Here is a 15,111-nt window from a genome sequence, read left to right as displayed (position 1 = left end):
AGCACAGTCCTTTGTTCACAAGGTTTTATGAAATAAATGAAAATATGTAAGAATTCTTTAAACAGATAACACTTCAATACCAAAGCCACAATTAAAAGTAACCAATAGAAAGGATCTGGAAGTCCCCTGAAATGAATGCCTTTAAAAAAAATTTAAGAAAAAGGGAAGAGGTCCTGAAGCTCTGATCCACCCCCCGTGCACACAAGTTGAAGTCTCCAAACAGCTCTGAAAACCAGACATTCTTTCACAAACCTACCACATTACCCGACATGAGCCTGTGTATAGGCCCCACATTACTGGAGCTGGAGTGAATAGTCCTATGTCACCATCCAAACACCAGTGCATTTAGAAAGGGGGTGCTCCCAGCAACAGGGTGCCACAATGCCCTGTCTCTACATAGCATTCACTTCCTAAAATATGAAATAAAAAGACCACACATTCTGAAAAGCATCCAGCACCAGAGCTTTCATGGACAGGTATTGTTAAAGTCTGATCTAAGCAAGGGCCTGGCATCTAATTAAGATAAAGAAGCACCAAGCTCCCAAAAGAAAGGGGTGATGCTTAAGATTCAAACGGAAAACCTGGCCCAGCTCCAAATCTGCCTTTGACAAACCCCGAAGCGCACTGCACCAGTTCACTGACCCTTGGCACAGACACAAATATCAATTCTGCTTCCAGCCATAAATCCAAAGTGGGTATTTCTGTTTTGTTCTATTTCTCTTTCCCCCCACCCCCACCCCAGAAAGACATCTCATGAACCAATTTAAAGTGAACCTGGACCTACTTTTTTTTTTAACTATTCAATTGGAACCAAATCAGAACATCAAAATAGTCTCCAAAAAAATGACGTGAGCGGAATCAGTGTTTCATTCCGTCTAAGTCCCTGGTTGCAAAGACGCAATAAGGTCAAATGATTCCATGGATGGGAAAGGCTTAATCCCCTCATCCACTTTTTACAACTTTCCCTCCGGGAAAAAGGGAGGAAGTGTTGCAAGTTTGCAAAACAATTTGAAAATCACACCACATGCACACGTTCACCCAGCCTTTCTCCAAACGCAGCTCTCTGTTTTCTATATGTGCCTTTGCTTTTGATTATCTTCCTGTGACTTGCACGTATGAAATGTGAATGACGTGCTCCAGAGAAGGTTCCCCATTTTCTAGGCAGAGGATGAAGACTCTGGGTTGGTCCCCTTCAGGGAGTATGAAGTTCACAATCCATCTTTAAATGCTAATACTTCTAATTTGGTTCATTTGAATAAATGGTCTGAAATGATACCTGGCTTATACATGGATTGTTAGCACATTTCCCGGAAAACTTAAATGCCAAATTTTCCTCCTCCAGACTTCTCAGAGTTATTTTCATCATTTTCATTTCTCCCTCCACCACAGCAATTGCTGATCCCTTTGTTCCCTGAAGAGTTTTTAAAGTAGCTGTGTTCACGGTCGTTTTTACCTTGTGGCTCCAATCACAAGCTTATTGATGACAGTGGGGTTTGTCATGCTCTTCAGAGCAAGACTGTCACCAGCCTTTCAGCATGATTCAGTGTGAGCCACTCTTTCCTGGGGATAGTGGGTAACTTACCACCTCCCCCCCCACCCCCCAGGTACACAGGATGTCACCTTTTGCAAAACTACTGAAGACCCACCTTGGTACAAGGCGGCTTCAAAGAAGATGGCCCCAGGCAAAACAGCAAAGCTGACCACCTGCCAGGGGCGTCCTCCTCTTCTCCAGGAGCCTTCGCCAAGACATTACAGCACTGTGGAACTTCTTGCAGGCCTCTTCCTGGGCAAATCAAAGATATGGCTATCCAAAGCAGACAGAATTGTTTAGATTTCTAGATTTGCTTTTGTTTGTTTTCCCTCTACATGCTAATGCAGTCCAACTGAGTCATAGTCATTTTTTAAACAAGTTAAGATTCCACCTAATTTAAATAGTTTTATATTGTTTGAAAAAGTCCAGTGACAGTTGCTATGAGTTCAGTAAAGAAGCACGTCCTCTGTGCTAGCACGCGCCGAGGCTCAAGGGCGTGTCTGTAACTGGTTTTCTCCTTTCCACTTGCTGATTTATAAGCCAAAATCCGATCCAGTGATGGACGACCTAATCTCTGTGTGCTAGGTACTGACATGGCCCACAAGGTGTGTAAATGACACCTGCTCACAAGATGCTCCCTTTCCTGGTTTTCTCCTCCACCAGAATCCAGTCCAACACCAGGTTACAGAATGAGAAACAAGTCTGGCAGTAGCACTGGTGGGATGGCTTCACACAGGCCACCAGGGCCAGGTTCACAAGGGTGTTAAGCGGAGCAATCTGGACAGTCAGAGCCCAGAGGCAGGATGAGGAAGGCTTGTTAGACAGTTTGAAGAAAGCAGTGTGCTGAGGTGTTGCTGAAAATGCCTGGGCTTACATTAGATGTGGGATCTTGGAGGCTGCTGTGCTTTGTCACCCAGGCACATGCAGAGGCCTTGACATATCCCACAAAGCAGATGCAGAATGTGGACAACAAGACTAGAGCCTGGAGGCAGCAGGAACAGGAAGGGTGATGAGAGGAAGGAGACAAATTTGAGAGCGTTTTCTCAATAATTGATGCCTAACACAACCCATCTGAAATTAAACATCCAATTGTTGCATGCCTACTTTTAATTATCCCCTGATAGACTGAGGAAAGGATCCATTCTCCCCATAACTGATGCTTATCCTCTGAGCATGTAAATTATAATTCCTTTAGTGAGAGCCTGTGTCTTACCCTCCTCTCCAAAAGTTAACCCAGGAACTGGCAAATCCAAACTTCTGTTTAACAAAGTGAACATCTGTGATCACCCACCAGGAGCAAAATCCTAATTGTTCTAAACGTGGCACTTTGCTTTGACAGCCATGTACCTATTTTTTCTGAAATTCTCTATTTCCTTAAAACACCTGCCTTCTTAAGCAACAGATTAATTTTTATGGGCAAGAACAGAAGTTACTCTCCAAAACAGCAAAGAGAAAGCTATGGTCTGTAGTAGAATCTACATTAAATAATACACCAGAATATTAACCAAAATCCACAAATCCAACAGGGGCGCTCCCCAGTTTTCCCACATAAAAGCTCGGGCTAATAACCTCACCTCTTTGGAATTAGGCTGAGTGGAGAGTTCAGTCCTTATTGTGGAGGGTGGTCACACACCACTCTAGGGCAGGATGTCTGTATTTCCATTAGAATTGGCTCTCCTTCCTCCACAGCCTCCGCCCCCCTTCACCCACATCCAGTTATTCAGTGAGTTATAATTTGGCACTAAAATTCAATTAAGCTGAAACTTTGGTCATACGTGGTCTTTTTCCCAGCAAAGCATAATTTCTTTGACCCATTTTCCAAACATTAGACGATCAATTTTTTTTAAAGCCCAGAGAGGTAAAAGTTTATTTTAAAACCAAGCTCACATTTCTAGAAACTGGCTGGAATTAAAAAATATATTCAAATAAACAGAATGTGGTGTTACTGCATTAAAGGGCTTGACGCTTTCATAAGCACTCGTCAAACAGGCACTTCGGAACGCTTTGCAGACATTAATTAATGTTCACTCCGGCCTTGTGAGCCATTTCACCAATGGAAATTCTGATGAGAAAGGAAGGAATGAGGGGTTCAAGGCCGCGCCGTTGTGAGGCGGCTGCGGAACTGGGGGGTTGAAACCCTGCGGTTCCCAGTGAGCCAGCGAAGTCTGTCGAAGTATTGAGCAGCCCTATTGAAGGCTGTGGGAGTTTGGGCGGCTTAATGGGATTGTGTTCGGTCCTTGGGCTCTCCTTTAAAAGATTCTATGGCACCAACCAGACTCCAATAAAAGGGCCTCTCTAATTGCTTTCTGACTTTCTATGAAACTTTCTAAGCTATACTGACATCCTCGAATACAGCTATGGAATTAAATAGTAGAGAAAGGCGAGACAAAGTGGGTGCGGAGAGAAAAAGAGGTTCTCAGGGGAGCGTGTGTGAGGTGGGGGGTAACTTGGGGGAGGGGAGATGGGGCGGGTGTTAAGTCTGTGCCTGGAAAAGAAAAATATGAGTGTTCTCTTTTGTGTGCGGACAAACAGCCCAGCGCGGGGAGGTCGGGACCAGGGTCACGCGGCTCCGGGCTGCAGCTGCTGCTGTGAGGCGGGGGTCCCCGGGAGGCCACCGCGAGTCGCTGCCGCCAAGCGGCATCAGCATTCCGGCGGCGCGGGCGGCCGATGTCCTCGCACGACCCCGGCCCGTCCAGAACGCGGCCCGGCACCGACCCGGGCAGCCAAGCAAGGTAAGTAGCTCCGGAGAGAGTCGCAGTCCAGAGCCGGGCCATAAGGCGACCCCTCGACAGGGCACACGGCGGACTTTCCGCCGCGCTAAGACGGCAAAGCGATCGGGTGCCCCGAGGTCGGCCCCCTGCCCCCGTCCCGTGTGCCCGTCGCGCCTGGGCCGGACGCGGGAACCTGGAGCCTGGGGAGGTGGACCGCAGCTGCGCCCGGCCTGAGCCTGGGCCTGGGCCTGGCCCAGGCGTGGGATGGGCCTTACTATGGGCCCAGAAGGGCCCAGCCCGATCCAGGGCTCTCTCGCCCCTTTCGGGAGTTCAAGAGGGCACAGGTGAGCGCCTGGCGGCGGGCCACTCTCCCTCCGAACCACTCTGTGGGCAGTGGCCTTACCAGGGTCCTGGCGGACTAGGCGGGGTGTCCCCCGGCGCTCTTCAAGTCCCCAGCAGCCCCCCTCGAGCGCCGGCGGGCTCCCGGGACGAGCGCACAGGCTGGCGGCCGGGACTTCCAGGCTTTCGATCGGCCTGGGGGCTCCGGCGCTGAGCTGCGCCCTCATTCCGCGCACCGATATAGCGATGGCACATTGTGGGGCGCAGAGGGCAAAGACATGGCGGCGTCGGCGAGGCGCCGGCAATCAAAGGCCTGGGGTGACGGCCCGCCGCGTTGCCCACGGCCAGGCCAAGGGCATGAAAAGATCTTTATCCTCGAGTGACACGGCCGGTGGTTTCCTCCCGCCTCCCCCTCCCGCGGCCCTAATTGGGGCCGGCTGCTAATGTGATTAAAGGCCAGTTAAACGTTTCTCAGAGCAGACGGTGGGAAGAGGCCTAGACCCCTGCCCCCTCCCTGGGTCACGCCAGGACCTTGGTCAGGGGCTCGGTAGCAGTGCCAATCCTAGGACGGCCTGGCCAGGCGCCGGCCGATTGTTCACCCCCAGGCCGGGAGGCCGCAGGCGGGCGGGCTCCAGGGGCTTTATGTAAGCCGGTGGGCTTCGGGCCCGGCCGGATTTGGGGATTCTTTTCGCACAGTTTCTATTTTCTGGCCTTTGGAAGGGCGCCCTGGGCCCTCTGAGCCCTCCCCCTCCAGTGCCCGGCGCCCGTGGGGCCCATCAGTGAGGAGGCCTAGGGGTGCCGGGCCTTGGGGGGTCTGGAGGACTCCAGGCAAGTGGGGTCGGGGGTCTCCCCGCTTAGGACAGTGAGTCAGGACAGTGGCGCCCCGGTGGTGTGCCGCGGCCAAGCAAAGTCTGCGACCCCGCGGCGCCCCCCATGGCCCATGTGCCAGCCTGGTTCCCACGTCGGCGGCGGTGTGGGTGGTCCCGCCCGCCCGGGAGTGCTCAGCATCGTGGCCGCCCGGGACGCAGGGCCTGGGAGCCAGCATCAGCTCCGCTTTGCCCGCCGCGCCCGCTTCCGATGTCGCCCTCGGGCTCGTGCCGTGCGCCCAGAAGCCCCCAGGACCCCTTCCCAAGCACGCCTGGCCTGGCAGAAACCATGCGCTCCGCGCACAGAAGGCCGCGTTGGCGCGCAGGACAGCAGGGTCCGGAATCAGAGTCCCAACCCGGTCGCCCGCTCCCTGAGGTGGTCACGCTCCCGGGGCACAGTCTGAGAACCAAAAAGCATCCCCGCGGGCGGCCCATCGTGGTGGGCAGCCCTAAGTCCACATGTCGGGCGTGCTGTGGCACTGGAATTGCCCGGGGACCCCTGGGGGACTAAGCGTTGCCCAGCAGAGTCCCGCGCTCTGAACCTGCAAATCTGGACGCAGTTAGAATGGGGGACGCACACAAAAGCCAAATGGGAGTACGGTAAGCTCTGGACACTAGGTCAGGTAGCAAAGACTGTGCGCTTAGGCAGCGGCAGCTCTGAGGACGCAAGCAGGTGGCACGCGCGGTCAGACCCGCAGCGCAGGCCGCGCACCTCCTCCGGCCGGAATGGGGTCTGTCCACAGCCTCCGTGCGCTTCCGAGAAGGAAAACGCGGCACCGAGGCCCTGGGATAGCCCGAGGGCGCGCAGGGACTTCAGCCCGGAGGACTCGGCGGGGCCCCGATGTCGGCGCTGAGCCCCTAGGACGGCAGCCCTGCGGTGTCCAGCTGCGACGCTAGCAGCTTCAAGCGCTGTCCTGACAATTAATGTGAACTAAGCAAGAACTCTTCCGTGGAAATTTTACATATAGATTGTTTATGTTTTTCAAATACTCTCTGAAATCCTCTACAGAGCCTTTCACATCTACCACGTGTCAGTTTGAACAGATCAAAAGATGTGAAATGAAAACGACATTTTAAGTAGAATGAAAGCAGGCAGTATTTTTGAATAATATTTTTGTAAAAATGTATGGTGGATCTAAGATCTTGTCATATTCAAAATCTATAATTTTTTGAAATTTAAAATGCACATTTTGAACATTTTTCAACCAAAAAGAAAAATAGAAAAAAATTAAAAAGCAAAAGCTAGAAACCAAGAAAAGTCTAGAGAGAAAATAGATGGTGACCAAGCCTGTCTTCCACACTCTTTTCTTTTTGCCCCTCCTAATAGCCTGAAGAAAAATAGGATGAAAAAGAAGATAATTTCATATTAAATTAACACAGAGACATAATTGATTTCTTTCCAGATGGATGGAAGGGACCTGGCTGTTTTAGTGAGCACAGAAAATGCTACACTCAACTTGATTTTTCTTTCCTTCTGCTGCTCAGAGAATTATAGGGAAATGTAAACAGTTTCCGTTCTTTGTTGTTTTTTCAAATCTGTTTATTGAACACAGATAAATTTAGAATCCTCTTCTACTTGAGATAAAAGTTGCACAAGAAAATGACCAATTTTTTTTAAACCGCAGGAATATCTATTTTTGACGGGTAACATTTTTTGACAGTAACATTTAACTAATGTGTAACAAGAGGAATGACCTTAGGGTTGTTCAAACTCCAACTCCGCTAATGCTGGTAACCTCACAGGTTGTGAAAAAATAGCATCCGTTTTTATGTTCTTCTTTGTTTTGGTTTTTTTTTTTTTTTTTCTGAGATGGCTTTTCCAATGATCTCATGTCAATAAGTGAGTAATATAGAATAAAACAAATAATTTGTGTGTTCTTAGTAAGTTCATTTTCTGTCTCAAAAAATAAAATATGTTAACTTCTGCTTTTTAGGAATAACCTTTAAACTGAACAGCAAAGGAAAAGATAAACTTTTGTTGACCCTGGATCCCCCGGGATAGAATTGAGGCACAGGTAGTCTCCCTCTAGGGAGAAATGCTTCACAGCACAGAGGACTTATTGGGGTGCAGCATCCAGTGACTGTTTAGACTATGCAGATGTAGCATCGACCCTTACAATCGAGGCATGTATAATTGTGCAATCAAAAGAAGCCAGGTAGATTGGTTGTGCAGCAGGAGTGCAGGAGAGGCCCAGCGCATGCAGACCGCCTGCATTTTGGTCCTGTCTTGAAGATTTGCTGCCATTTTAGGTTGCTTCCTCCCCATAGCTGACACCTTCAGCAGCATTGCTGGGAACCACCGATCATTTTGCACCAAAACATGTCAAACATGTCCACCAAACCTTAGGGTCCAAGCATGCTTATCACATTAAGAGTCCTCGGGTGTGGAGAAAGCCAACAACAAGACATATCTGCCCACATCCGTCAAGGGCCAGGGTATCCACCCCAGTCCAGATTACGGATAGGCAATTAGGTTGAGTGTGTTCACTCGAGTATTTGGGGGGGTTGTTTCTCTTTTTGTTTGGGGTTTCAGTTGCTGCTTTTGTTCTGTGTTATGGAAAAAACAAAAAGTCCCTTTGGGGGTTACCTGGGCTGTGTGCTATTTATTATAGCTGGAGTGTTGCCTGGTTAGAGTTGATCAAACTGAAAGCTGTCCCAGGAAGGATGAATGGGCAATAAGAAATAAAGAAATGAGTGTATGTTGATGTCCAGGGGAAGAAAGCAAGAAGACCACCCTGGGCAGGTAGAGGCTGTGTCTGACAATACCCGGGCTGAGACTCTGACCCACATCAGAGTCTCTGTGGCAGGAAGCTCTATTTGAAGAAAACGAGACAAACGGAAACCTGGGTCCAGCCCAGGCCAAAGTTACCTGATTAAAAAACAAATCAGGTGCATACCTATAATCTCAGAACTCAGGAAGTTACGTCAGGAGGATGAAAGGTTCAAGATCAGCCTAGGCTGCTACATAGTGAGACCCTGTCTCAAGAAAAATAGACAAACAAAAACATAAAACCCAAATGGGGTCAGCCTGAGTCTTTTTTCATTCCTGCCTACAGCAGGGATTCAAACACCTTCCCCAGGAAGCCTCCCGCCTAACCTATAGAATTTCAGAGCCCTGACTTCCCACCACCCAGACCCCTGACTTCCCACCACCCAGACCCCTTTACTTCCCAGGATCACCAAACTTACCCACTTGCCCAGGGACTGAAGAGTCTACTCTGCCCTTCTCCCCCCCCCCCACCAGTGAATGCACAGGGTTTGGGACATCACAGAGCAGGCCAGCCTGATGGAGCAGACTTGAGGCCTTCCTTAGAGGTCTAGGGACACCCCTCGCTGCAGGTAAGGAACCTCTGACTCATGGGAAGACAAAAGCTGGGCTTTCAGGCTGGTGCTGGGGCTCTGGGAACATTTATACCCCCCACTCCCCAATGCTACAGCCAAATATCAACACCCAAGTCCTTTCTCAGACCCCACGCAATGCCTTGGGGAGCCAGCTGCGTTGGCGTGCTGGAAGAGGCACCCTGCGGAAGTCCTCTGGCATGGCCTGGCCCCTGGCCTGTGCCCAGCACTGGCGTCCTTGTTCAGAGAACAAAGGCCCGGAGGCCCCTATAGAACAAAGAAAGACTGAAAGCAATGGCTTTCAAAGCTAGCTGTCTGTGGCCATGGAGAGAAATACCTTGTACCTCCCAAACCAGTGCACTCGTGACAGCAAGTGTCAACTCTTCACACAGATCGAACTGAAACAAAAGTTTTGACAGAGGAATTCATATGCTACAGTACATCCTTGTGTGTTATCCTTTTACTTTTTTGTCCAAATGTGGCTGCCTCTCAGTGAGACAATCCCATGACCCTGAGAGCTGGCAATGTGGTCTGCAGGACACCCTCTACTGAGCTGCATTTCTTTCCCATATGAGCGCTGGAGTCACACTGTCCTTCTGAAAGACTGTCACATCTTCTCACTTGTCATGGGGAAGTCACCTCCCTCCACTGAGTCTGAGCCTTGGCTTCTTCCTATTAAGATAAGGAGTGAGCTCCTGCACCGAGAAGAGCGTCACACAGAGCCAGCCCAGGCTACCCAAGCACTTGGCAAGCACCTGCCACTTTGTTCCTGTGCCTCTGGACACCCGTCCCCTCCTCCCACTAACCTCCCAGTAAAATCCTCCTCCTCTCCCTTCCAGCTCTGCTCCAGGTTTCCACACGGGCAGCTTTCTCCCAGGCCCCACTTCAGATTTTGGGACTCACAGATCAATGCTACCCCCACCCTCCGATGAAGACCTGTCATTCTGGTGGATCTCGAAGATGCCTGGGAGTCCACCTGGCAGGCCAGTATTCATGTACAATCAGCCAATCACCAGGCACACCTGTGCAAACCTAATAGCCCCGTGGACATAGACCTGTTCTCCGTGTTTTATAGGTCATTGTTTGGCCCTGTGACTGTAAGGTACACAGTTAGTGGTGGAGCTGGTGTTTGATCACCTCATCCCAGCTGGGTACAGAGGACCCATCCCCACATCATCACAATCAGCCTGGAAGTCATCAGTTCCCCAGCCACCCGCATGCACCTCCTCTGCACCAGGAGAACTGAGTGCATCTTCCGCTCTTTTAAATTGTCCCCTTGGGCAGGTTACAGTCTTCCTGCCAGTCACAGTCTTCACTGCTTCAGACAGGAGCCTCAGCTTTTCTCCAGTAACATGTGGATTGGGAACATAGCCCCAGAATTCCCTGTGCACACATGTGTGCACGCACATAAGCCCAGGTGCACATACCTTGAAACGCATTGCATTAAACCACCTTGGTCACACCTCAATGTGACTCACACTTTTTACACATGTGGCCTTCCCATAGACAAACTAAGGTTAGGAAATTGATAGCTAACTTTCTGTTGTATCTGGTAATGTGATTTTTTAGAATATGCAGTCTGGTGGAAGTTGTGAAGGGCTCCCCTCCCTCACAAGTTTATATCAGCTTTGCAAGTCTCCCAGGGCCCTGAGATAGGAGAAGGCTATGCAGAGTATACCTCCCAATGTGGATGGAGCTATGTTGTGTGGGCCCACCTTGCCCCACGGCACAGACACTCTCACAGGAGATGGAGAGACCGTTGCCCTGGGCACAGTCCCTTGTGTTCAGGTGGTGACTGGGACAGTGCAGGGAGGCAGCAGGGATGGCCCAATCTGTTAGAGGCTGGTTGTGGATCATGTGTCCAGGGAAGGTGATACCAAAGAAGAAGGTGCCAGTGAGGGCACAGGAATGTTCTGGTGCCTGCATGTGCAAAAGCCCCACCCAGGCCAGGACATGTCTGGCACCAGTGAGGAGAAGGAAGGAAGCTGGCGCAGCTGTAGTGAGGGATCAGAGGCAGGAGAAGAAATGGAAAGGAATACAGTCCTTCTTGCTCTCCAGCCTGACATCCAAGCTCTTCCACTCCAGGACCCAAGGAAGCTAGGGCCCCTCCCTAGGTACCTGCTGCTCCTGTCTCCAGCCCTCAGAGTTGCAGCTGGTTGCTGCCATCCAGAGTGGCAGTTCTGGAGGGAACCTCCAGCACCAGCCCTCCTGTTCAGACCCCCTGCAGAGCTGCTCAGCTAGGGGTCTGCCCCATTGTGTTTGTGAGCTTTTGTGAGCTGCCCTTCCATATACATCCCATCTTTTCCCTGTCCGTCTTACCCACTGGTTTCGTTTACTAGACAGTTTTTGACCATGTTCGAGGTGCTCTTGGTCAGCAGCTGCTCCGGCCTCCCATTTCCCATGCCCTTGGGCCCCTGGGAAAGGAGGACAAGGAGGACGGGAGTGGTAGATCCTGCCCCATGACATACGCAAGAAGCATTACCTCTATGGCCCTCAGTGCTCACCTGTCTTTTAAGTGGAGCTCCAGGGCCCTGGACGTTCTCAAGCCTTCTTTGGTCAGAGACTTTGAACTCTAAAACAGAAAGGCTGCTTTAGACATGACCACAATGTCCCCATGAACACACAGATGCATGCTTCTGTTGTCTCAGAGAGAAAACTGTCCTCACAGGGAGCAACAGGTGTGTGTGCCCAGTGCCCCCAGTGCAGGCTGCATTCTAGAGCCACACAGGATGCTCTTCCAGGCTTACCCTGCCTGTGGGCACTGGAAACTGGTGGCACTGGTGCAATTTGTCTACTTCTATATGTGGGTGTCACAAAATCAAGCATCTGCCCACCTAAGATAGAGGGCTTACCTGAAGCATCCGTGACCAACACAATCTGTCACCTGCTTTGCCTACTGTGGCTTCTGCCAAAGCTTTGTGTGTGAGAGACCAAGAAAATGCATTTAGAGGCTAGGGGCATGAGGACAATCTTCAACACAACACTCATCCTCACCCCCATGCTCTATGAAGAGAGAAGCCCAGATGCATTTAGTGGACATGGTGACATGAAGACAAGGTGTGCTTCCTGACCAAGGTGTGTTCCACAGAACCAGCTGGGAATTCCCTGAAAAGTTGGGCTGGTGTGTCAAGTGGGGGGCATGGTTGGTGCAGGGGGCAAGCCCACATCCCAGGAGAAACTGGAAGCCTGAGGATGGAGCCAGAAGGAAGGATGAGAGAAGAGAGATGCAGCCAGGGCAGCAGCAGCAGTCCACCTGCCATCCGCATGTCATCCACAGCGTGTGCCTGCCCTGTGGCAGGCTGGCTCACCACTGTCCTCTTGCACACAAGTTCTTTTGCATGACGGAGTGACACCTATGGTGGTGTCATTGGCTCAGTACCCCAGAGTGGTCCATGGAGTTTGGTGGAGCCAATAAGTAGGCTTCCTGGCAGCTCATTCAATCTCTTTGGAGACTGGCTCAGGAGTAGACCCAAGGGCAGAGTTAGACCAAATTACACTAAAATCAGGAGCTGGGGCTTCAATTGTTAAGCTGGCAAATGAACCATAGAGCTGACAGTCATCTTGCTGCTTTGTGGAAGAAGCCTGTGAAAACCTGGAGGAAAACTAAGCTTGGGCAGACAAACAAGAGACTTAACATGGCCGAAAACAGAGACAGAAGCTCTCCTGCCTTTTCCCGTAGGACACCACTCCTGCTCATGAGCCCCCACCTTCTAATACTTCCCACTGGGGGTTGGATTTTAACACATGAATTTGGAGGGGAAGCAAACATTCAGTCCATAAAAGGGTCTTCCTGAGTCCCTGGTCTGAGATGTTAGCCCTGGGTGATCCCATCCTTTCTCAAGCTCAACCCCTGGAGAGCCAGGGACTGTCAGTACCACCCTCACAGGAGCTGACTCCTTGCAATACATACACCTCCATCCTATTGTCTGTTTCTCTGGAGAACCTTGACTAAGGCCATCTCCAAGATGACAGGGGGACTCATGGAAGAGATTGGAATTTAGCACATTGGACAGTGCCGGTGACATCATTTGAGCTGGATCCTGTTAACCTCAAAAACTGATCACAAGAACCAGTAAATTCACCTCAAAGCCCATCTGAGCTGATTTTCTGCCACACCCTCAAAAAGCAATGAGAGGGAAAAGCAGGAGTAATAGCCATATGCTCACTGACCATTCCCCTGTCCCCACCAGCCCCAGATCTGGGTCAGAACGAGCCTGACCACCTGAGGTACATGAAAAGTTCCACATGAAGTATGTCAGTACTATGTATGCACCCAGAGCCCTGTCCATACTCTGTGGAGTGTTCCCAAGAGGGCCATGACAGAAACCAGGTCCCCAGTGGAACAAAAGCCAGCCTGGGTCTAAACTTGGCCTCTCTAGGCCTGTCCCCCCATTGCATCACAGACAGGCAGGCCACATGCACACTTCTGAGGGCATCTTTGCCACTCAGCCACTGGGCACTGAGGTGCCAGCTCTGAGTTCAGGCCTCCTTTATAAGGTGACAGCTAAGAGGCTGGGCTCAGGACCAGGACAAGAGTTTGAAGACCCAGGTAGAAGCCAAGGGCTCCTCCCCAAGGGGGAAAAGGCACCCTCTGGGAAGTGAGAGGCCTGTCCTGGGACAAAAGTTCCTGGACTCCACTTAGGACAAGGTGGTCACTGGCCAGTTCTGCAGCCCCCACTGCCTCTTACAGGTGAGGCTCCTCTGCTACAAAACAAATTCTTCAACTTTGTGGGTCCCTCCATTACTGATGTTCCAGAGGTCTAAGATCAAAATCACCAGCTAGTGGGAAGCCTGTGGGCATCATTTCCCACAGATGCCATCAGGAAACTTCCAGAGAGGGGGTGGGTGGGTTGGTCTCCCCAGAGACAGGAGCAGGATCCCAGAAGGCCACTGGGATCCTTTCTCCCTTACCTGAAACAAGAGCAAGAGCAGGTGTCTGCAGACAGGATGCACTGCCACTATCCCAAGGCTTAGACCATGACGGTCTGTGGCCACCCAATCACCTCCTTGTTCTTTGGATAAAGGAACTGAGGCCCCAGAGGAGGGGGACTTTTGACAAACCATGAAGTTGATGGACGGAGAGTTGGATGACTGCTATGCCTAGACTCCACTGTCTCCCGTGGAAACCTGGGCCCACTGAAGCCTCGAGTGGCCTTTCTGCACATGCTGCCAGGATATCTGCAATCACCAATGGCAACATCACTCTCAGTAGTCAGGCAAGTTGCAGAACAGCAAATGCAAGTGTGGGTGAGGCAAGCAAGGACGTTGTTTGGGTACCAGGTCTTCCCAGGGGCTTCTGTTACTAAGTGGTTCTTGAATTCTGTCCTGGATTGATACAGTTCTTTGAATATTTCTGATCTCAGTAGTTTCTGCAGAAATCATTGGTTGCTCTCATCTTTTGTAGCTTAGACTTGGGGTCAACCTAGGGGGCTGGGTGAGGGCTTGGAGTCCAAGCCCCAGCTGGACCTTCTGTAACACCTAGAATAGGAGAGAGCTCCACCCCTCCCCACCTGTGAAATGAAGACCCAGACTAGACCTTGGTCAGGGTTCTTCTGTCCCTAACATTCTTTTTCTCGGTATCACAGCAAATAGAGCCCATTTCCATAAGCAGGCACTGAGTGCTCTACCAAGATCACGGCACTTTTCTATTGGCAGCTTCTTCAACCAAATTCCTAGAGACCCAGTTTGGTGTTTTGTTTTTTTTTGGGGGGAGGAGTGAGTTTTAAAACAACATGACTGTGTTTTTCTTTTTAATACAGCGAAACATAATAAAGAAATGAAAGGCTTATCCCTATCCAGACAGCCCCATTGGACATTTTCTAAAACTGGGGAGAAAATGCAGAAGACACAGAAAGGTAGACAAGAAAAATAAAAGCTCCTACCCCAGCCCCGGCCCCTTTCCTACCAGAGACCACATCATCACCAAGTGTAACAAAGAGGGTGGGAGCTCAGATCCACGTCCCCATACCACCATGAACCACCTGTATCACCTGGGCACATCCGTCACCTCTCTGGTGCCTCAGTTTCTTCATCCAAAAAGTGGGTAGAATGATATCACTTGCCTCCTGGGGGCCTCCTAAGGACACATTGAATTAGCTACATTTGAGACTTGGAAGAGGACTTGCCACACAAGTGATCACACTGGGTGTGTCCAGTGCCAATGTAAAGAGTTAATGATGCCTATTCTTCAGAAGCATAGACCACCATCTATTTCTTTGGGTGTCACCACAACTGGCTAATTTCCAGTCTGGCTGTTTTTTTATCCATGGATGTCCATGCGTTTGTGGGTCAGAGTTCTGAGGCTGTGTGTCACCCAGGAGACTCC

This window comes from Castor canadensis, chromosome 3 (assembly GCF_047511655.1).
Source record: "Castor canadensis chromosome 3, mCasCan1.hap1v2, whole genome shotgun sequence".
NCBI classification, from domain to species: domain Eukaryota; kingdom Metazoa; phylum Chordata; class Mammalia; order Rodentia; family Castoridae; genus Castor; species Castor canadensis.
Note: the sequence above shows the minus strand (reverse complement) of the source record.